The 23576-nt window shown below is 44.2% G+C and overlaps 1 protein-coding gene and 1 long non-coding RNA gene across 2 annotated transcripts in view; one reads left to right on the forward strand and one right to left on the reverse strand.

Moving 5' to 3' along the window:
• SLC7A11 (solute carrier family 7 member 11) overlaps positions 1-23576 on the reverse strand; it is a 979966-nt gene that overhangs the window by 724082 nt on the left and 232308 nt on the right. The gene's annotated exons all lie outside the window — the stretch shown is intronic.
• Positions 5477-9855, forward strand: LOC145526335 (uncharacterized). Its single transcript, XR_014068858.1, has 3 exons — positions 5477-5785; positions 7713-7768; positions 9046-9855. It is a non-coding gene; the product is annotated as an uncharacterized LOC145526335 (long non-coding RNA).

Genomic DNA, 23576 nt, shown 5'->3' on the forward strand with positions numbered 1-23576 from the left:
GGATGGCATTGTGTTGTTACTGAGATCTTGCCCAATCTCAAGGCATTTTCCCTCCCATGGTAAACAGAACTGCTACAGGCATCAGTGCCAAGCATTTTATTACTCTGACCAAGATAGCCTGTGGAATCAAACTAACCGTGTCAATCTGCCTGGATTGCTAAACAATCATATAACAATGGACACTGACAGAGTTTCCAAAAGGATAATACAAAGCATATTGGCTTCAATTTTTTAAATCTAGGGAAGGAAGGGCTTCCTTTTATTTCCTCCCTTTGGAGAAGGCCATTCTTTGAAAGCTCTACAGCCTCCTGGAGCAGTTTCAGTGGTTTTGAACGTTCTTCTCTTCTCTTTAAAGCCTCGAAAATGGAAAAATGCCATTATATAAAGAACTCGCCACCATCAGTGGGACCATGACAAGCATGAGGTTTCAAAATGAACGTGAAATGGCAGATTTTTCCATTTAAGGGTCATCTACTTAATGAGCCCCAAACCATGTTCAAAATCCCCCCAAGCCAGTCAGACTTTTCTTTCCACTTAAGCTATGTGTGCTCAGTCGTTCAGTCGTGTCCAACTCCTTGCAACCCTTTGAACTATAGCCCACCAGGCTCCTCTGTCCATGGGATTTTTCAGGCAGGAATTCTGGAATGAATTTCCAGAATTTCCTCCTCCAGGGGATTTTTCTGATCCAGGGATCAAATCCGCGTCTCTTGAGTTTCCTACATTGCAGGCATATTCTTTATCATTGAGCCATCAGGGAAGCCCATTTGAGTTATATCTTTATCTTTTTCACTGATAAATGTTCATGAGTTGTGCCCTGCCACAGGCTTTTTCTGCGTCATTGACTATACTAGAGTCTTTGAATGTGTGGATCACAACAAACTGGAAAACTCTTAAAGACATAGGAATACTAGGCCACCTTACCTGCTTCCTGAGAAACCTGTTTGGAGGTCAAGAAGCAACAGTTAAAACTGGACATGGGACAACAGACTGGTTCAAAATTGGGAAAGGAGTACATCAAGGCTGTATATTGTCACCCTGCTTATTTAACTTATATGCAGAGTACATGATGCAAAATGCCAGGCTGGATGAAGCACAAGCTAGAATCAAGACTGCCAGGAGAAGAAATATCAACAACCTCAGACATGCAGATGACACCACTTGGCACTACAGCAAAGGCAGGAAGCGAAGAGGAACTAAAGAGCCTCTTGATGAAAGTGAAAGAGGAGAGTGGAAAAGCTGGCTTAAAGCTCAACATTCAGAAAACTAAGATCATGGCATGTGGTCCCATCACTTCATGGCAAACAGATGGGGAAATAATGGAAACAGAAACAGTCTTTATTTTCTTGGGCTCCCAAATCACTGCAGACGGTGACTCCATGAAATTAAAAGCTGCTTGCTCCTTGGAAGAAAAGCTATGACAAACCTAGACAGTGTATTAAAAAGCAGAGACGTTACTTTGCTGACAAAGGTCCATTTAGTCCAAGCTATGGTTTCTCCAGTAGTGATGTACAGATGTGAGAGTTGAATCATAAAGAAGGCTGAGCATCAAAGAATTGATGCTTTTGAACTGTGGTGTTGGAGAAGACTCTTGAGAGTTCCTTGGACTGCAAGGAAATTAAACCAGTCAATCCTAAAAGAAATCAGTCCTGTATTCAATTGGCAGGACTGATGCTGAAGCTGAAGCTCCAATACTTTGGCCACCTGATGCAAAGAGCCAACTCACAGAAAAGACCCTGATGCTGGGAAAGATTGAAGGCAGGAGGAGAAGGGGATGACAGAGTATGAGATGGTTGGATGGTATCCCTGACTCAATGGGCATGAGTTTGAGCAAACTCCGGGAGATGGTGAAGGACAGAAAAGCCTGGTGTGCTGCAGTCCATGGGGTCACAAAGTCAGACATGACTGAGCAACTGAACAAAAACAACAGGTTTCTTTGGTATACAGCCTTACCCTTTCTCACTCCACCCCTTATTCTTCTGTCATGTAAGCAAACTATTCAAAGCCATTTAGAAACTAAACACTCAGCCTTAATGAAAATTTCACCTGGATAGCATGAGAAAAAGATGTTAACCAACACAGCCTCTACTTAGTTCCTGGTGGAGCTAAATTTCTAGCTGTGAGTTTCAATTCATCTGGGGTCCCAGGAGTCACAAGAAGATCCCATTTATAACTGTGAACAGCTCTGCGTAAAATCCCATTTCCTTTCTTCCTTTTATTTTTTTGTATTTTTCATACCAAAACTGGCTTAAATCCTCTCATTCTCTCATCTTCAGCCATAATTTCCTACCTAAACTCTCCCAGAGATTATAAAGACTCCTTTATTTTCTCCCTGCTCCTTCCACCCTCCCTCTTTTCTTCCCAATTGGACCAGTCAAACGCGATGAGTACTCTCCAACACAAATCTGCCATTTTGGAATCTTTTTTTTTTTTTCACTTCACCCAGCTGATTAGCTCAATCTACATAATTGAAGGCAGGGTATAATACTAAACAGATGTCTCCAAAGTTTACCTGGGAATTTGGGGAGGGGGCATATTTATTAAAACTTCAGTAAATCTTGTTCACATATGGCTTTGTAATACCATCCAGGCTTTAAGTGATCCAAGGGTATCTTTTCCACATGAAAGCTACCTCTCTTCTTTATTCCCTAGCCTGCATAATTAAAGTCATAATGCTTACTGTCCACTTGGTCATCAATACTATCAGGCACTGAAAGAGCAGGATTTGGTAATCAGGTGGTCACTCAGAATGCAGCCTGACTCTCTTTTTAGGTTATTATCTAAGTAAAAAATCAAAATTCAAAAAATTCAAGTGGATAACTCACAAATCCTCAAGACTGTGTGGTCAGCTTGAGAAACTGTGAGTTCGAGGGTCTCTGAGGTCCTTGCCAGCTCAGACATCCTTTGCCTCCCGGTGAACCGAGGTGAGTCAACCCAGAAAGGTGGTTTGATGCCTGAATGCCACTGTCTACTCGCTTCAACTTTAAATCACTTTTCTTCACGGACTCTGAGGCTGAATGCAAAGATTAAACAGCTTCCTCAGCAGAAATAACAGTGGATACATCTCACAACTGGCACTAAGGGAACTCCATGGCATTTCACAATGACATGTTTCTAGGGCGATGAGAGGGAGAGATGCTTCCACATATAAGACTTTGTTCTTAGGGGGCCCTGGGAACTGGCTGACCAGTCAGGCTTTTCTGCAGGACTCACTGCAGGCACTAGGGGAGAATCTATTATGGAAACGAGGACAGGATGCCCATGCAAATAGCTCCCACCCACCTGTTCTAGAGCCTGAAATACACACCATAAAAAAATGGATTATTCCATTTCCAATTCTTCCTTGTAAACAAATACCCTGTGGAGGGATGCCACTTTCACAAAATATTAGCCACTTCCTGTTGTCAAGCCGTTGTTAGAGCGCTGCTGCTTCCCCACAGCACTCCCACAATCCCCTGCACTCTCCTGTGCCCTGATCTTCATCCAGTAGACCCTCCGGGGTTCCACTTAGATGCTCACCTCCTACCAGGACCTTTCCCACTGCATTTGAGAGTGACCCTCCCTCCTTATACTTTTAATCACACATTGTTTATAGTCGTTAACTTTTCTCTCTCTCTCCAGCTGAATCTCAAATGTGCTGTAAGGTCTTCAAATTCAGAGTTTAAATCATTATTCTTTTTTTTTTTTTTGGAATGTCCTAGAGCTAAAAGTTAATCACAACTTTTTCAGACGGTTAGGTCAAAAGTGAGAACAGAAGGAATGAGATACAAGAGATGACTGTTTTGATAAGGGAGCGAGAGGGGAGAAGCAGGGCTGGGTGGTCCTGGTAGCACTGCCACCAGGGTGGACAGAATTACAGAAGGCAACAGGGGACCCTCCTCACCATCCTGTCAGCAGCTCTCTGAGCTTCTGACTTCCTTTTTCCCTGCAAATTTGGCTGAGAGGAAATGCCAAGGTTGTCCCAAGGTGACAATCTAAGGTTGCGCTGAAGTGTTTGGCCTTTTTCTTTTTCCTGGTTGATGCATGATTTGTCATCAAGAACCACACAGGAAAATGTGTCTCCTACCTTACTGTCTGCCTCATCTTCAAAGCAGATGAGCCATTTCTGGGACAGAAAGGCTACGAAGCTGCTTTTGTAAAGAACATAACATAATGCTAGGCCAGTGATCACACAGTTGCACAGACCTCTTTCGTCTGGTCAAGAAACAGACTCAGGAACACAAGGTACCGTACATTCTGAAAAGGTCCAAGTCCTTCATCCATCCAAAAAGTCTCGCACTTTAGACTCCCTGATCTGTATTGTGAAGGGTCAGGGAAACTTTCTGCATTAATTATGCATGAGGAACCCTAGGGAAAGATTGAGCCAACAGCCAAATAAACATGTGCTATTTCTTGGCCCCTATCTACCCTCCTCTCCCCTCTCTGGAGCAGTGACCCTGGGGGAGGCACTTAAGACTGTCATCAATTTCAGCACAGCCACATGAAGCAGAGAATGTGAATGAGAAGGCGAAGATCAAAGAGCAGGAGATGAAACAAGGGGAAGAGACAGAGAAAAAGAGAGAGGGGGATAAAAGAGAAATGAGGGCAAAGGAGAGCCAGGGAAAGAAAGAGGAAGGAGACAGGCTGGGACAGAAGGAGACAGACCAGTAATGAGGTGGTCTGTCCTGCTTCATTTCCTCTTCTTGATATGTAAGCATTTTCCCCCAGAGCACTCGCCTTCCTGGCTGAAGTGGGTGGGATGGCACCAGGGGTTGAGCCAAGGGCTCTGGGTTCCGGTTCTCACGGGTCCCTCACCGGATCCTACACAGGCTTCTCTGAAGTCCAGACACTTGAAAGTATCCATTCTAGTCAGCTCAGCTATTCCAACTAAATCCATATCCATCAAATTATCACTTCTAGCAGTGATAGAAAAATTAATGATTTCTTGAAGGGACTATTGTATTTAAATATTTCAAGCCTGTTGGTGTGATGTGTGTCAGCAAGAAAGAAACACATTGACTCAGAGCCGCAGCTAATGCTGGCTTTTATAAATATCCTGTCAGATAAATAATGGCTCTCAATGGATCCAATATGATGTACAGTTCTAAAGCAGGCAGGTTTTGCCAAGAGGCTCAAAGGAAACTGCCATTGCAATACTGTGGGTTGAATAATGGGATTTTCATTTATCTTTCCTACCAGAGAAGGCAACAGAGGAGAGATGGGCTCGGTGGGCACCAAGGTGAAGGTTGATTGATTCATCAGATTCCACACAAGGTCCAAATATCAAAGGCCTTGAGCTGACAGCCTCCAGAATCCCAAAGAGCAAGCAACGCCTACGTGTGAGTCCATCTGAGAACCGGTCAGTGTAGGTGGGGCACTCGAGGGCTGCCCCTGCTAGAACAAGCAGACTTCCCTCTCAGTTCTGTGGACAAAGTGGGAAAAGCTCCAGGGCCCAGGGAGTTCCGATCAGGATAGAACACTGTAGTGACTGGGGCAGTGTAGACAGTTCAACTGTTAGGGAACTGGGTGACCAAAACTGCTCACCTTGGCCAGGCACGATGACAACAGCTCGCAACAGGAGGTCCCAGTAAAGAACTCAGTGCTGTCCCCATTGAAACTAACCAGAAGAGTTTGGGAGGGGCCAAAAGGAAGAGGCAAGATAGAATAGGTCCTGACAATCTCCCAGAAACCTTCACGCTAGAATACATCTTGGCTGAGCAATGCATGCACCACCAGGAAGGATGCTCCATCAGAACAATCGGCCAGAGACAATCCAGAAACTCACTCCATCACCATAAAGCCTGAGACTGTGAGCCTCGTGGCAGGGCGGTTCTCCTGGGTTCCCTTACCCTGCTGCTCTCCACCCCAGCACCACGTTATGTCCTCTCAGACAATTCATTTCTGCCTTCCTGTAACACAACCACTTATATTATGTCTCATCATCCCTCTTTTCTCTCCTCCCTTCTATCACTTACCCTTTTTTTCATTTCATTGCACATTTGAGAACAATTCTTGCTATGGACTAAGTCTGTCCTCCCCCAAATTCATATGTTGAAACTAAGCTCCAATGTGAGGGTATTAGAAGGTGGGGCTTTCAGGGAGGTAATGAGGGTGGAGCTCACATGAGCAGAATTAGTGCCCTTATAGCACAGACTCTACAGGGCTCCCTCACTCCTTCTATCATATGAGGACCTAGTGACTTCTGCTCATTCCAGCAGGAGCAACCCTCGAGTGCCCCACCAAGGCTGCCTGGGTTTCTATGAACCAGGAAGCAGGCTCTCACTGAACACTGAATCTGCCACATCTTGATCTTGAGCTTTCCAGCCTCCTATGAGAAATCAGTTTAAGTTGTTTACAAGTCACTGGTCTATGGTGTTCTGTTTTCACAGCCTGAGCAGACTAAGACAACCTCATCAGGAAACTTAAAAAACGTTAGTTTGCTTCCTGTTAAGGAGTTCACACAAATGTTAGGTGGGGAGGAGGGGTGGATGGAGGGATTACAACTTTTAGATACAGAGGAAATGGAACTATTGTCTGTGGATTTCAATTACCCATGGAAAGTTGAGTACTGACCCTATTAAACTGTCATCCCATACTTCATCTTCAAAAGACATTAGGAGATGAGAAGTTAGAGGACTTTAAAATCCTAAACAACCTCATTCAAAGTGAAACAGACACTTATGCTGGACTTTGGTGACTTTCTCAGGGTTTTAATGTTGCCTTCTATTCAAAGCAATTGAGAATCTCTGCTCTTTAACAGATAGAGTTGAAAGATTAATTAAAATGTGGGGCAGAGAATGCCCTACCATATTTCATATGAGGACATGGCACAAAGTGACCATGCAAACCAACAATATTCAAAAGACCTTATCTTAACTGAAATTGTTTTTGTTCAAAAGTTAAAATAAAACACAACTTCTCAGAATAATAGTCCCACTAGCTACAAGGCAACCACTGTATAAAATTTCTTCACATAAATTAGATACCCCTATGTTCCTGCCAAGGATTCTCCTAGGCTGCTAGTGACAAGAAGGGAAGAGAAACAATATTCAGACATACTTTCTGGGTGTGTATTTGGCTTAACTGAGAGAACATTTCTCTCCCATCCCCAGACATCATGACCTTGAGTTTACAGAATGACTGTGGCATCACATGCTTGGGTATTCCACGTTTGTAAAGGAAATGGCCTTAAAATCATCAATCCTCAACCTTTTTGGTACAAGGGACCAATTTCACGGAAGACAAATTTTTCCATGTATGGGGTGGGGGAGATGGTGCAGGTGGTAATGTTAGCAATGGTTCAGGCAGTGCGAGTGATGGGGAGCGGTAGATGAAGTTTCACTATCGTGCCAGCCACTCACCTCCTGCTCTGCGGCCCAGTTCTGAACCGGCCAAGGATCAGTACTGGACCTCCGCCAGGGGGGATGGGACCCCTGCCTTAACTGACAACAAACCAAATGGTCCCCTGCCTCCCAGGTGCTCAGCTCCTTGGATACATTTTTAAAAGTTAAAGAAAGTGGTCCATATTTCTATGGCATCTACTCACTTGTCTGAATTGAGCTCAGTCTGAAAGCTAGAAGTTGCCTTGAAACTCTAGTTATTTACCCCTTTGGCCTTCTCTCTTGGTAACCACAAACTGTTCCATCACACACAACATGTCCCATCACGTTCCCAATGGAATATCCTCCCATCTTCCACAAAACCATCCTTTCCAGTTCTCACTGTTCATCTTGCAGACACGAGGTTATCATATTCCGGGAATGAATGGTGACCCCTGGCAGCCCCACAATCGGTGAGTATAACCCTGACTCCAGCTCCACCAACAGCTCCTCAGGACACTTAGCAGCCTGGCCTCCCACACCAGCTGGGACTGTTGCCCACCTGTCCTCCTGTTTCCTCTTGGGAACCCTGAAGCATGGGCAGCACCATGCAAACATGTGGTATTTCCCATCCTCTGGTCCACTCAGACTGGTCAGTTCTTAAGTGTCCAACTACCACTTCCTACTGGATGCTTGAGGCTCTATTGCCACAATACTCTCCTGTCTTTTCATTCTCTGGACTTGGATACTCCTCTAAATTGAGACACAATTTCTTTTAAAAAGTTAATGTCACATGTCTAGCAAGAGGGAAAATGTTTCCTCCAAAATTTATGAAAAGACAGCTCCAAGGGACAGCAGTTCTGTTCACTCATTAAACCACTCTCTACCACACTGTGAGCTGCATTAGAGATACAGCAGTGGACAACAGGCAAGGTCCCGCTCTTGTGCAACATATATCCTAATTGAGGGGAGGCCAGAGGACAAATAGAGGGTTGAAAAGGAAATAAAAATAAACTGGATAACTACACACTGTGATGAGCCCTCAAGGTAGACTTCCAACACAAGCCCCAAATATGACATCACTTTGGGGAGAGGGCAACAGATTCTGCGGTTAATGTGCAGTAACCCTTCCTTCTCAAAAAGTGACTGTGTGGGTTCTTTTGTGATGGGCAGAGGAATGTCCTGCTTGTGATTCCATCATCCAGTAGGTTTGGAGCTGCCCTGGCTAATAAAGTGACCTCTCTCCTTGTATGCAAAATGCCCCCAAATAGAGTGTAGCATATTCTTTTTAATTATATTTGTGTTCATCCACAAGCATATGGGCCAAAAAACTCATAACGATTTAAAACTGCATTCTTTCTCCTACTTTCACAATTCTATCCTCATTCCTCAAGATCTTCCCAGCTTTTCTATCAGACTTTAGGGATATCAAAATAAAAATCTGAAGAGTTTTTTCTATTTTGCTTAGTTTTCTATGTCTTCCTAACTCTCAAAGCATTTTATCCCTTCCTTCAAAATGTTTCCAGGCCTTGCTATCATCCACAAATGAGCTAATTCTGACCCTCTTATTTCTCTTTGAAGTGATTTTCCACATTCTTTATCACAGTTCCTCTGGTTATGGCATTATCTTCTCACTTGAAATAAGAAATAATCACTGACACTCTTCCTCTACCCACAGCCCCTAAACCACACAGAAACCCCGACTACCCTGACCTCTCATTTGAAAACTACTTTTCTCTGTTATCCTCAGAAAGGATTATATCCACTTCTTTGTTCTCCAAGATGCTGCTGTCAACTGGCAACAGAACCGGCAACAGCAGCCACTTTTCCAGGTCCTCAGCTCCATATCCTGCTTGCTCTTCTCCAGCTGCCCATAGGCATCTCAAGCAAAGGGAGCAACAGCTATTCTGGAAAGCTTTTCCACATCAGCAGCCAGGCCTTTGAGACTACAAAAGGAAAGCCCAGGAAAAGGTGATGATCCTCACTCAAAAGTTTTCAACAGGAAATAGAGTATCTCCAAAAGCAGACGGCTACACTGATGCTGAATCGAGGATGATAGGGAGAAATGGCCCATGTCTCTAGCCATCCTCTGCTGTGAGGCCATATCTCCTTTCATGGCAGCTGTGGCTGGCACTTCAGAACTGTGCATCTTTGTGAACTCAAAAAAAAATTTTATTCTCAAATAAAACATGAGAACTTTTAAGTATTCCAAACCAGAGCTTTAAAAATACAATTCTGGGGCCTTCCCAACAAGGCCGCTAAGTCATTTTCCCAGCATTATCTTCCCTAAGCTCCCCTACACAGACATCAAACTCCTACCAAAACACCTGCAGCATCGTTTCCTAATCAAACCAGCATCTTCCAACCTATGAGCATCTTCTCATTGGATTCCTGTCTTGGAATGTGCCTCATTCGCAGCCTCTATCTGAAGTGTCTTCAACTGCTGCCTCCCCCATGAATCATTCCCCACCTCTCAGCCAAAATCAGTCTCCCAACCCTGTGCTCTCCCAACACACTGCTTATAGGTCTATAATAAAAATGGCCATGTGCTGTCTTGTCTGATCGTTGTTGACTGTACACTCAATGAAGGTAAGTCCTGGGTCTTAATGATCCTGGTAGTCCCTCCAGCATCTGGCACATACAGTAGGCAATCTCTAAACATTTGTTACATGTAAGTGATCATAAGTTGTGACTGCTTCTCTTTAGTGATAATTTGTGGAGGAAACAAATCTTCTCTTGTGAATATGGGATTATCTCTTCTCTCTTACGTGCTGCTGGAACACTAAGCAAAGTGCCTGGTGCACAGAAATGATTCCATACATTTTTATCATTGGAGGAGGAAGAACAGCATGATGACAGAATAAAGAGAAGGAAAAAGAAAGAACCACTGCAGTGGTTTAAAGATAGCCATAAATTCTCTGATGCTCTTCCCATGAAGAGGTGTGGTCTGTGGCCCCGAATGCGGGTGGGCTCTGTAGCTGCTTTGACCAATGAAATGAAGTGAATCTGACACCTTCTCAGTTTCCAGGGGAAACTCTTACAAGACTGGCAGCTTTCTTTTCTTTCTTTTTTTTTTAATAAATTTATTTATTTTAGTTGGGGGCTAATTACTTTACAATATTGTAATAGTTTTTGCCATACATTCACTGCCTGTCTGGATCTCTACTTTGTTGGAACACAGTTACCATGCTGTGGAATCTTCAGCAGCCCAAGGAGAGACTTCTGTGAAAACTAATCAAGGCTCCAATCCAACAGCCCCAAATGAGCCCCCAGCTAACAGTGCACCAACCTGCCAGCCATTTGAGTAAACCATCTTGGAAGGGAACGTTCCAGTCCTTGTTAAGTTGCCCCAGCCTGAGGCCACTGGAGCAGAGCTGTCCCCATCCAAACTGCAATTCAGGAGCAAATTAAATGCATGTTGTTATCTCAAGCCATTAAAGTATTGGGTTCGCTTGTTAAAAGAACAGCAAATAATTGGGACAACTTATTATGCTTAGCTAACTTTCTTTTCATCTTTTAAGGTCATAGTCTCATATTTTGAAAATCTAAAAGTTTCTTAAGTTTTTCAATATTTGTAATATATTCATAATATATCAGCCTGGTCAATTAATGAATGAGCTACTCTTCCTGAGTGAATTAAAAGCTGAGGGTGGCTTTTAAACTGCCCTTCATCAAAAACTCGCTCTGGTTGGGGGATGAGCAGCAGGCAGGCCTCCCCTCTCTGTTTCAACTGAAGCTGCTCCTCTTCCTTCTGTTGTCATGAGTTCTCCTTAATCCATCTGAACAAAGGATTCTATTACAAAATGTCTGAAAAGTGCTGTTCTAGAGTATTAGATCCAGCAAATCTGAGACTATGTTCTGTGCTAGTAGCTCTGATTACTTGCATGAACCGGTAGAGCAACTGCTTAAATTGTTTTCCATTTGCAGGCAAAACTAAACTGAAACCCTAGTTACACTGTCTACAGTCTCTCCTGTGCAGGGTATTTTTGCTTCTGCCTGGGGTATGTGGTACATGAAAGGCAATTCATGTTGCTTCAGAAGCTCCCACTACAAGCGGCAAAGCACAGACACCTGCTTGGAAAAATTCCTCCCAGGAGTCAAGGATGACATTTCTGGGAAAGATCCCAGAATGGCACATTAGAAATTAATAAGCGTACCAAGCAAATGGCTCCTGTGGAAGATGTACCCTTGTTCATTCAGCAGAATTGTAGTGGCCGTACAATGACCTCACTGCCTCCCTGGGCCACCACTTCAACACTGAAGGCATTTTACATTATTTCTTATAGATTTTAGCTTGCTTTAGACACTAGGACCCTATATATCACCAGTCAGGGGTGATTTAAGGACAAACAGGTCAGAAACATAAGTGTTTGGGATGGAAAATGACCTTGGTGGTCCCATCTGATTTTAGGGTCAGATTCTAGTGACAGGACCTGACCCTCCCCCCATAACTAGGTACCCACATTCCCCCACAGTGTCCAGACACTAAGTCCTAGCCTTGCTAATCCTCGGTTTTTCCCCAAACCAGAGTCCTATCATTTTCTTTGTCATTCAGTCTGGGCTCTGACAGACTTCTTGACAATGATAGACATCTTCCTGAGTCTTTTTATTTTTTTTGGCCACACTGCGTGCATGCAGGGTCTTAGTTCCTCAACCAGGGATCGAATCCGCATCCCCTGCAGTAAGAGCACAGAGTCCTAACCACTGGACCACCAGGGAAGTCCCATCTTGCCTCTTCCAGACTCCTCACTCCTGGGCTGCACCTCCCCACAAGAACACCACTGGTCACCTCTTGCTGGTTGGCCTTCACACTGGTGCTTCTCAGAACAACCCACAGCACGCAGGGTGGCTTGCTCCACCCCTGCAGGCAGAGTCGGCCTCTCAGGCCCCACCTGAGAACTGTTCCTGGGATGCTGTGGGGCTACGAGGGCTGCCAGACCACAGACAGACCAGGTGGCTTAAACAACAGAAATGCATCATCTCCCAGCTCTGGAGGCTAGAGATCAAGATGTCAACTGACATATATACACTCCTATGTATAACGTAGGTAACTCATGAGAAAACACTGTATAACTCAGGGAACGCCACTCAGTGCTCAGTGGTGACCTACATGGGAAGGAAATCTAAAAATGAGTGGATATACGTATACATATGACTGATTTACTTTGCTGCACAGCAGAAACTAACACAACATTGTAAAGCAACTAATCCTTTAAAATTAATTTTTAACACATGTAAACCCATGGCTGATTCATGTCAATGTATGGCAAAAACTATTACAATATTGTAAAGTAATTAGCCCCCAACTAAAATAAATAAATTTATAAAAAAATAAAAAATAAAAAATAAAAAAAGATCAAGATGCTAAGATCAAGGTATTGGCAGGATTGGCTCCTTCTGAGGACAGTGAGGAAAGGACTGTCCCAGGACTCTCTCCTTGGCTTGTAGACGGTCATCTTCTCTCTCTGTCTCCACATCCTCTCCCTCTACGTGGTGTCTCTTTGCCCTAATTTCTTCTTTTTCTAAGGATATCAGCCATACCGGATTAGAGCCCACATTAAACGACCAGTTTTAATTTAATCACCTCCGTAAAGACCCCCATCTCAAATGTAGTCATACTCTAAGACACTGGGGGTGAGGACCCCAGTATATGAATGAGGGGGTGCACACAGCATCCTGTAACAGATGCCCCGCCTCTAGTTTGTTTCACCCCGCTATCCACTTAGGCCTGAGCTTGAGAGTCTCAGAGCACTGATTTTCATGAGTTGCACTCCATGATGAGGAAATCCCACCTTAAACTAAATCATGTTCAGTGCCAGGCCTCCAATATGAGCGTGTCTAATTGTCTGGTGAGGCAGGATGGCCAGGAGCCTACTGTCACCTGACAGACTCATTTTCTGGAGTAAACTGACCCAAAAGAGGCCTGGAAGACAAGCAGCCAGTGAGAAAGAACGGAGTGACTGTCCCCTGGGTATTTCTTCCAACTCCCATATTTTGGGAGGAAGGGGAGGGAAATAGACTTCAAATTAAAACTAAAGAAGCTATTTTTATTTTTTAAATGTTTTTAGTGTTTGAAGCATAAGCAATGCTGCCTTGCTACCTGGCTCATAGAGAATAACATTATCCTTATTTCTGTGCTTAAAATAGCATAGCCGGCTACACTGATGGCTCAGAGCACACAGTAAAGCTTTGATGACAAGGCATTCTGGTACATCAACTAGATGTGACACAAGCAGCCGCATCGAGTGGCTGCAGCAATAGCCAGCAGAAGCAGGAGCAGGGAGTGGGGTACCTACCAGACACCTCGTGGGAGACGACCTTCCTGGCTCATAAGCACACATAAGTCACATCATAGAAACTCCCAGAAATTATTGGAGGAGGTGGAGGTCATTCTGCAAGGTGCTAGAGTTTGTATCTTAGCCAGTAAGAGCAAGAGTGAACAAAATGTGAATCGTCTCAAAAAAAAAAAGACTTTTTTGTGTGCCTAGCTAGATAACTAGGGCTACCGAAGTCACAGTTCAAGAAAAGATTTCTATAGCAGTGAGATTTTTAAAAGAGGAGCTCCTGATTGACGGTAATGCCATTTCAATTTGGCTATAGCGAAGTCAGATAGATTATGATTTAATGTTAGCATCTGGTCAGTATTTTTCTTCCAGTAACACCTTGTTAAAGACATGCATCCTTCTGTCTCCTTGAGCACGGTCGGTTGCCATCTTCATTTGGGCAATGGAACTGGGTGTTAGGGAAATCTGGCAAAGAGATATGTGATTTCACCCAGCCCTGTTATTATGATGTCATTAAAGAAAAGTGATTAAAGTTAAAACCTCTTCAGTCGGCTTCGTTTAGAAAAATAAAATTCCCAGAAGGGGCACATGAGCCTCAAGAGACTTCCAACAAATCCAGCACCACCAAGTCCAACTGCATAACATCCAATAGTATCATCGAGCCCCATTGTCTCTTATTTGTGGTCGGTAGTAAAAACCAGTGCTGCCTGCAATGAATCCACCATCTAAGGTGGAAGGTTTATGACAACCTTGTTTTCCTTGTCACAAAGTACAAGGGAAAACCAAGTTGAGAAGGGAAACAAAGGGCAGAAATCCTGAGGCTAAATTACAGGTTTATAGACCCATGAAATATTATTAGCCTGGTCAAATTCCTACTGAGCTTCTGCATTCTGTTTATTCAGATTTCTCTGCAGCTTCAGCAGGGCACCATGCTCCACTGCCTCGTGAAGCATTGTTATTTAATCGTTGATGCTTTCAAGCCAGTTATGACAACAATTCCCCACAGAGGTTTTACATTAGTTTAATTTTTCAAAGCTTTGCAAAAATTCTTTAGTCTTATAGAAGTGCTACACAGAGATGGCAAATTTTATCACATTTTATCAAGTTTTATCAAGTTTTTAACCGAGCTATGACTATTGGTGATGGTGAATATGGACCCCCAATTTTCAATGACCTGAGAGCTTCAGTCTTGCAAAGCATGTGACATAGAACCTGAACATGATAGGTGTGCAACAAGTGTCGCTTCCCTTCCCATTCAAGGTGACCAAAGTGCGGGCTTCTATTCAATCATGGCACAAATTTTAAATATTAGCCCTAACTTCTGTCTGAGACCATATGTTTCCTGATCAAAGTTCACATCTCTAAGGAGGTCCCTCTGCTTTGCTAAGCGCCCAACGGAGGAATTCACTCTCGGCCACTGAGCTGGGCCTGTCAGTCGGTTTGGTAGAGATCAGAGAGCACCCTGAAGCTATGCAGAGCAGCGACACAGAGCTGCCTCAGTCTAACTGAAGCCTTTGTTGCCTTGAGACAGCAGCCAAAGCAGAAGAGTCACGCGGATGGCAGTCCAGGGAGGAAGACTTCTGTTTGCCTCCACACGCCTTCTGATCTCAAGTAAAAAGGCCGGAACCACCAAAAGTGGTAGACACACCCTACCCTCTGCCAGGGAGGGGCCACAGGCCCCCTTGCCCTTCAGCTTCTGCTGGAATTTAGCCAATAGGGTGGCCTGCTGGAAGATGGAGAGAGAGAGGAAAGTCATGGCAAGGTAGCATTCCCTTGGGTTCTTCCAGCTGACTACAAACCTCCACTAAAGGCAATAGGGCCTGTCAGGGTGGCCCACCCTACATAACTTTCTCCTTCCAGGCTCCAGGAACATCCCTCCTCTCACCTTGGGGGTTTATCGGGGTGAAAACCACCCTCAGGCACTTTACCATCACTTGTAGATTCCCTAACCTGCCTATGCCTTTGTAGTTTATCTCTTTATTAAACAATCCCGAAGTTATCCTTTAAAATGGTAGCAAGTAAGTGCTCTTCAGGAACTCATATTGTGCATGTCAGCACAGAGAAGACTTGTCAGTCACATTTAGATGTGGGACATGAAATGACAGTCACTGAATACATCTTTGGACACAATGTCCAACTCCCCCGTTCAGTCTTTCAACCCACATTTATTGGTTGACTTTCTGTGTGATGAATCAGACACAACTTCAGGCATACTGGTGGGTGCTGTGCACTAGCCGGGCAGCCCCAGCAAACCCGTGGTGGCGATGAAGTCATTCGGCCTGCCATGTATCTGATCTCTGGGCTTCCCAAGTAGTGCTAGTGGTAAAGAACCTGCCTGCCAATTCAGGAGACATAAAGAGACACAGGTTCAATCTCTCGGTTGGGAAGACCTTCTGGAGGAGGGCATGGCAACTGCCTACAATATTCTTGCCTCAAGAATCCTATGGTCAGAGGAGCCTAACAGGCTGCAGTCCATAGAGTCGCACAGAGTCGGACATGACTGAAGTGACTAAGCACGCTCACACATAGATCTGATCTCCATGCCCTGCTGGAATTCGGGCCTTCATGAGTAGAAGGCCCCCACCTGGCATCTCTCCAGTTCATCCTCTGCATATCCTCTGCCGCAGCCACCTTAAAAGCACAGAGTTCACAGCGGCATGGCTGATACAGGGAGAACTGTCAATCCTGAGCGTGCTACGTAGTCCTTGCCCATCCTTTCATCCCATGCTCCTAACACACCAACACTCATTGTTCCTCCAAGCTGCCAGGCCTCTGAACACCTCTGTGACTTTCACATACTGCTCTAGCTGCTTAGAATGCTGTTTCCCCATTATCTTCCTGGAAAATTCCTAACTCAAGTCAGTCTACAAAGCCTTCCAGGAAGCAGCAGGTGGAACTTAAATGCCTCCTCCTGTATGGTCCTATAGCAGCCATTGCACATCCCTGTCCCATCACTCATAATATTTTGCTGCAAAGTTGCTTCATGCACTGTCTCTCCTGCTATGCTCAGGTTGCGGGCAGGAATTCTCCCATCTTAATTATGAAACAAAATGCAACTGTAAAAGCTGCCTATAGCTATCTCTACATTCTAGGTGGTGTGACTGATTTATCTTTGGAGAAAACTTGGGTTTTGTTTAATTGGGGAAAATACTATGGTGTGCTTTTTAATTTGCAAAGAATATGCCTGAGGTCAGATATGAAAAGAAAGAGGAAGACAATAAGAAACCAAACAATGTCAAAAATCAAGCCCTTGGGGGGCCTGGGGCACCCCTAAGGAGACATTATCCAGCTGCAAAGACAGTCCTCCCTGCTCTTCTCAAATGAAGAGCCTGAGGCTAGAGAAAGGGAAAGCCTGGATGAGTGGCAATTGACTCACTAGCAAGATGATGGGTAGCCAGGGAGATGGGAGGTGGGTGATGGGAGATGCTTTTGGAGCAGTGAAGGCCAAAATATTCCTCAGGCTTTCCTTGTCTCGGTTATAATTCTCTCACAGGACTTCTAAGATACCACTGTGACCTGTTCACCCCTACCTCCTAATAGCAGCCTTAGGCAATGAAGGAAGAAAGTGTGTTTATGCTTTGAAACAAACCAGAGCACAGACAGCTGGTGCAGAAGTAGAGGCAGAGGAGAAGAGGTGATGAGAGAATCCCAAGAACGAGCAGCACCCAGACAAAGAGGTGACACCAGCAGGCGTTGTGTAGGGGTATCCTCACACAGCCCTTAGAGAGGGTGACTGGATTTCTGCAGTTCGCAGAATAAAGGTACGGGTCACTTAGGCTCACCAAATAAAGAGTGATCCTGGAAGGCTGAAAACTTTTTATACACTTGAGTTACATTTATATTTTGAGCAATTCACATGATTCTGGGCACACTGAACACACTTAAAAAAAAAAAATTGACAAGTAGGTGGATTGATGGATGGATGGATGGACAAATGGATGATAAAGGAATGGAAGTTTTGCTTCAATACAACCTCAAGCATTTGCTCTTCCTGACAGGCTCACCATGTTTCTTTCATCTTGTTACTTTGTTCTTATAAGGCCTTAAAGAACTGGAGACCATAAACAAAGAGAACAGATCCCGTAATGACAAGTTCAGGGTAATAACCTTGGTTAAGACAGAGGGGAAGGATGGGCTAATTAGTACAAGACATGTAACAGCTCATCTAGACTCCAAGGTGCTCTCCCCCTCACCCTAGCTGCCAGCCAGCCTCACTTCCACAGCAGCAGCAGATGGAGCAGGTCGTTCTTTCAGAGGCAGCACCCAGCGTGTTCCCAGTTCTCACTTCCCTGGACCACCAGAATGATGCTGAGAGCCTGAAGGTCTCATTTCTGCAAGCCATGGGGACCAAGAAACAGAAAGCAGCCCTGAAGAGAGGGGCACCCTGTGTGTTCTGAGAGGCCCCCGAGAAGGAGAGCTGGGCTGGGGTGCTTCCAGACCAGAGGTCTCAGGAGCGTGGGGTCAGGAACTCCGTGCTGGGGAGCAGCTCTGTGGAAGGCACTGCATTTTGTCTTAGGAAGCCCCAAAGCTCTACCCTCTCCAAAGTGGCTGAGAAGGCCAGGGCGCAGGAAGTCACAGCCCACACAGGAGGCCCAGACACGCTGGGCGCTCAGAAGGACGGCTGGGACCCAGCTTCGGTGTCAGGGCCACAGCGCGGCCTGGGGCACCCGCATGTCTACACGCCGCCGGAGCTGCCGGGGAACAGGACTCTGGCCTGGGAAAGGAGGCCGGGGGCTGGTTGTCCCCCCAACGGCAATTCTCCAGTCTGCTGTTTACTACTGTAAGTGCTTCTGCCAAAGAATGTGAGAGGCGGGAAGTGAGAGCCGGGAAAGGTCAGAATTGCGAGCTGTCCATCACAGCTCATGGCTCAAAGTCTTGACAAGAAATAGGAAAATGACAGAATTAATGATGAAATAGGAGACTGAACAAAGGGGAAATGACAAACCACCAAGGTTTGACAGTATGTTTAGATACTATATTCACTGCCTCTCAACACAGAGGAGGGCAGAATGATAGATATCAGCACACAGGAAAGACCCTCGGGGTAAACGCATCCCGATACTTTAACCTCTCAGGACAATAGCATTACAACACAGGTGAATGTTATTAGCAAAAGGTTAGTTGTTGGTTGAAAGAGCCCACATTTGGAATGTGTTTGTATTGTTCGTGGGGGCACTCTCTTGTCTGAAAGCACAAAGCAAAACACTTCACTTTCTAACATGTAATTAGAACTGTTAGTAGGTTTTCAAGTTATTAACCTGAAAATATTGAAAATATAAATCTTATGTTTGGATTTTCCTAGGAATAAAAAAAAAATCCCAGATGCATGGAAGCATATACACTACCATACGTAAAATAAGATAGCCAATAGAAATTTGCTATATGACTCAAGGAAATCAAACCAGGGCTCTGTAACAACCTGGAGGGGTGGGAAAGAGTGGGAGGTGGGAGGGACGGTTCAAGAGGGAAGGGACATATGTACACCTATTGTTAATTCACGTTGATATAGGATAGAAATGAAACCAACACTGCAAAGCAATTATCCTTCAATTGAAAATAAATAAATTAAATAAGAATCCTAGAGGAGAGGCTGGCACTTATTTGAGAATATAAGCAAAGTCTTGAGTGCAAAATAAAGCTCATGTATCCATGAAAACTGTAAATTCACCCTAAAACCCAAAGTGGTTAATAAGTTCTGAAGTATTTTATAGAGATGGAAGGAAGGGAGGGAGAGAAAGCACAGATTTTAGAAATCTCCAGACCCAAGACTGGTTCCCAAACTCCCCACCTCCTTTGCAGCCACCATCAGCATGACACTGACCCTCTCCAAGCCCCACATCCCTCGCCGTGATAATGGCAATCATGGCATCTAAGAAGGTAAGGTTTTAGCAGGCACTGAGGGAAGATGATTTCCCTCCTTTCTTCCTTCAGAATGGCTTTGGGTAAGCAATGCTGGATTCTTTTATAAAGTCCTGAACTTCAATTTGTGGAGGTAGAGAAGTCACGAGCCAGAAAAGAGAAGTGAACTAACGAGTAAACATGAAGCACGAGGAAAGCAGTCCTCAGAAATGAAAAATTGCTCTCGGTCACTGCAAAAATAGAATGACTACTTAGTGCTATGTCTCCTAGCAGGCAGAGCAAAATACCCACAAATGCACTGAGAGCTTCCTAACAAGGGACTTTCGACACCACTGAACTGTGACAGAAGGCATCCCCTTCTCAGTGTTCGCCTCTGCTCAGGAGCAGCTGACCAGTGAGCCATCTTCCTTTCAGAGTAGAAACTGGAGCAGAGATATCTTAAAAATAACCAACACATTCATGATATAAGTAAGGGTATAGATTCAAAACACTTACTTGGACATCCAACTTCAGTTTAGGACAGGTGTTCCCAATATTTAAAAATACGAGATGTCTTTTTTGCCATGCCAACTCCCCACATATTAAAAGCTGCCCTTTCAGAAGCTATCAATTAAGAAAATCCATAATCATGGAAAACAACCGTGAATCTCCATTTCGAACTGTGATGCTGGGGAAGATGCTTAAGAGTCCCTTGGACAGAAAGGAGGTCAACCCAGCCCATCCTAAAGGAAATCAACCCTGAATATTCATTGGAAGGACTGACACTGAAGCCAAAACTCCAATACTTTGGCCACCTGATGCGAAGAACTGACTCACTGGAAAAGACCCTAATGCAGGGAAAGATTGAGGGCAGGAAGAGAAGTGGGCAACAGAGGATGAGATGGTTGAATGGCATCATCAATGCAATGGACATGAGTTTGAGCTAACTCTGAGAGACAGTGAAGGACAGGGAGGTCTGGCATGCTACACAGTTCATGGGGTCACAAAGAGTAGGACACAACTTAGCAAATGAACAACGTAGTACCCACAGACATTGAAAAACAATCATGACATCTGTGTGTAAAATATTTATCTCACCAACAAAAGACACAGAGCAAAAACAGCTTTCTGGACCCATCACAGCAGTGTTGTCAACAAACTCCCTTCTCCTAGAGGTGCAGAGCCCACAGATGAAGAGCCACTCACTGGGGCACTGAGTCTCTGGTTTCTTCTATATAAAATCTCCATCAAAAGAAGCTGAGGATGAATAATGATTTGTGTCATTTTGAAGCAAAGATTTTAAAATAAGAAGATGAGGATGGACCTAGAGATTATTATACTGAGCGAGGTAAGTCAGAGAAAGAACAAATATCATATGATATCACTTTTATGTGAAATCTAGAAAAATGATAAAAATGAACTTATTTGCAAAACAGACTCATAGACTTCAAAAACAAACTTATGGCTGCCAAAGGGGAAGTGGGGGGAAGGAATAAGTTAGGAGTTTGGAATTAACATATACATACTACTATATGTAAAAATAGATAATTAACAAGGACCTACTGTATAGTAAAGGGAACTCTACTCAGTAGTATGTAACAACATAAATGGGAAAAGACTCTGAATAAGAATGGAAATACATATATGTATAACTGAGTCACTTTGCTGTACACCTAAAACTAACACAAATCTTGTAAATCAACTATACTCCAATATAAAATAAAAATTTTTAAATAGGAAAATGAAGACAACATTCAACTACTGAGAGTAGTTATTAATGATGTTATTAATGATGTTATTAATAAACCAAAGAGTTTTTTGTAAGACCAATATTTAGGATTATAATCTTTCTTAAAGAAGAGATCGAGCATCCTAATATGTGTATTCTGAAACACTAGAAGAAAACAATGAAGAGAAGACCACTGTTTTCAAATGACTTGTTGGCACAATGACATAGCTTTATCTCAGAGTCTCTTGACAGAGAGAGACTCTGATTAAAAGAATGCTGATTAATTATAACTTTTAATAATGAAACTCTGTATTGCTAGATGAAATCCCAATTTGCCGTAAAAGGGAACAACTCATAAACTAACCCAAAGGAAAGTCCTTAAAATTCAGTTGTTAAAACAGAAGGAAAAACCCCAAACATTCACACAATTATTCAGTGTGATTGGCGAAGAATCTCAGGGGAAATCAAAACACATGACCAAAGACTTCCTTTTACTGCCTGAATCTCTTGAAAATGACAAAAAAATGATCTCCAATAACATCTACATCAAGTCATCACAGGACCAAACACTCGCCTCAAAGAAGAGACAAAAAATGCCATTTTCACGGGACCATTCCCAGGTACTGTGTCTGTGGAGTCAATGCATATGGTATGTGACACCATGTCTTCAGTTAGAGGCACACATCCACCCCATCCTGCTGGAGCAGACTTGAGCCTCTGCCTTCCATGCTTGGTTATGGTCTCCATCAACAAATACAGCAGCAAAGAAAGAAGGCCCAGCAAAATTATTCACCAGGGACCTGTTTACATTTGCACTGTCAATTCTAATAGGTTTTTTATGGAGTTAAACTCTTCTGCCCTCATTAGAATCATGATTGCCTGTCAGTGAGTCTGATGTGTTTGAATTCCCAGGAGGGTGTCAGACTCTCCATCTTGTCTACTGCTCAGGTAGGATCAAGGACAAGGTGCAGTCAAAATATTACACATCAGTCCTTGAAAACACACGGTAAATCCCACTCCACCCATAAGTACTTGTGCTTCACAACACCACTGGAGAACTCTTGGGTTCTTCTGATCTTAGGCACTCACAACTTGGAGGGTCCTGAAATAACCAGGCTGACCTTGCCTTGTAGGAGGAAACTATGCTAACTTCCTCCCCTTGTAGGAAGAACCTATGCTAGCTTCTTGGGTCTTCTTAGAACAATTGACAACAATAATAACTAGAATATCCAAGGGCTTCCCTGGTGGCTCAGATGGTAAAGAATCTGCCTGCAATGTGGGAGACCTGGGTTCAATCCCTAAGTTGGGAAGATCCCCTGAAGAAGGGAATAGCAACCCACTCCAGTATTCTTGCCTGGAGAATCCCATGGACAGAGAAGCCTGGTAGGCTACGGTCCATGGGGTTGCAAAGAGTTGGACACAACTGAGCAACCATCACGTGTACACACACACACACAGTATGTGAAGGCTGACAAGGCTTATGACCACTGAGAGCCACCTCACCTGGGTCAGGTTTGTGCTGTGCTGAACTTAGCCACTCAGTCATGTCTGACTCTTTGCGACCCCATGGACTGTAGCCCGCTAGGCTCCTCTGATCATGGGGATTCTCCAGGCAAGAATCCTGAAGTGGGTTGCCATGTCCTCCTCAAGGGGATCTTCTCAACCCAGGGATCAAACCCAGGTCTCCCACATTGCAGGTGGATTCTCTTCTGTCTCAGCCACCAGGGAAGCCCAGGTTTGAGGCAAGGGTTATTTCTAAGAACTAAGCAGAAGGCACAGGGAAAACCTGGGCATCATGGAGGGTAGGGAGTTCTCTGCTGGGTAAGAGGAGGGAAGCCCACACAGAGTGGCCATGTTTATGGCACTCTTATCCTGCCAAGCCCTTGTTACATCTTATCTCATTTAAGAATTGCAACTCGGGACTTCCCTGGTCCAGTGGTTGAGACTTTGCTTTCCAATGCAGGGGATGCAGGTTCAATCCCTGCTCAGGGAGCTAAGATCCCGTAGCCCTCACAGCCAAAAACCCAGAACATAAGCAATATTGTGACAAATTCAACGAAGACTTTAAAAATGATTCACATCAAAAATGTTTTTAAAAATTAAAAAAAAAAAACAAACAATTACAACTCTGTAGGAATGATGATTACACCCACTGTTTCAGTGGAGGGAACTGAGGCTCAGAGAGTCATTTTCCTACAGTCCCAGAGAAAGTAAGTGGCCTAGCAGGATGGAGAGTCTAATATTACAGCTCCCATCCTATAGTGGCCCTGGACAGAGGCCAGCCCTCCAGACAAATGGAATGTGGCAGGAGCTGACTTGGGGGCCTGGGGACTCAGAAAGCATCCCTGCCAACAAGATGGATAGAACCACGAACCAGATGCCAAGATGGAGAGGTCTCTGAGCACAAATACTCTCCCCACCTGAACCATC

This window comes from Giraffa tippelskirchi, chromosome 11, assembly GCF_054371585.1.
Source record: "Giraffa tippelskirchi isolate mGirTip1 chromosome 11, T2T-mGirTip1v1.2.pri, whole genome shotgun sequence".
Taxonomy (NCBI): domain Eukaryota; kingdom Metazoa; phylum Chordata; class Mammalia; order Artiodactyla; family Giraffidae; genus Giraffa; species Giraffa tippelskirchi.